A 342-nucleotide genomic window follows, 5' to 3' on the forward strand; every position below is an offset into this window, starting at 1 on the left:
GGGAAAAATGAAGGGGGGGAAATCGGAGGGGGAGACAAACCATGAGAGACTATGGACTCTGAAAAACAAACTGAGGGTTCTAGAGGGGAGGGGGGTGGGGGGATGGGTTAGCCCGGTGATGGGTATTAAAGAGGGCACGTACTGCATGGAGCACTGGGTGTTATACGCAAACAATGAATCATGGAACACTACATCAAAAACTAATGATGTGATGTATGGTGATTAACATAACATAATAAAATTAAAAATAAAAATAAAAAATAAAGTAAAAACCATAAAAAAAAAACCTACTGTGATAACCCAAACATAGAAGGAAGGGTGTTTGTTGCCTGCACTTGTTTC

The sequence above is a fragment of the Phoca vitulina genome, unplaced genomic scaffold, assembly GCF_004348235.1.
Source record: "Phoca vitulina isolate PV1807 unplaced genomic scaffold, GSC_HSeal_1.0 scaffold23, whole genome shotgun sequence".
Taxonomy (NCBI): domain Eukaryota; kingdom Metazoa; phylum Chordata; class Mammalia; order Carnivora; family Phocidae; genus Phoca; species Phoca vitulina.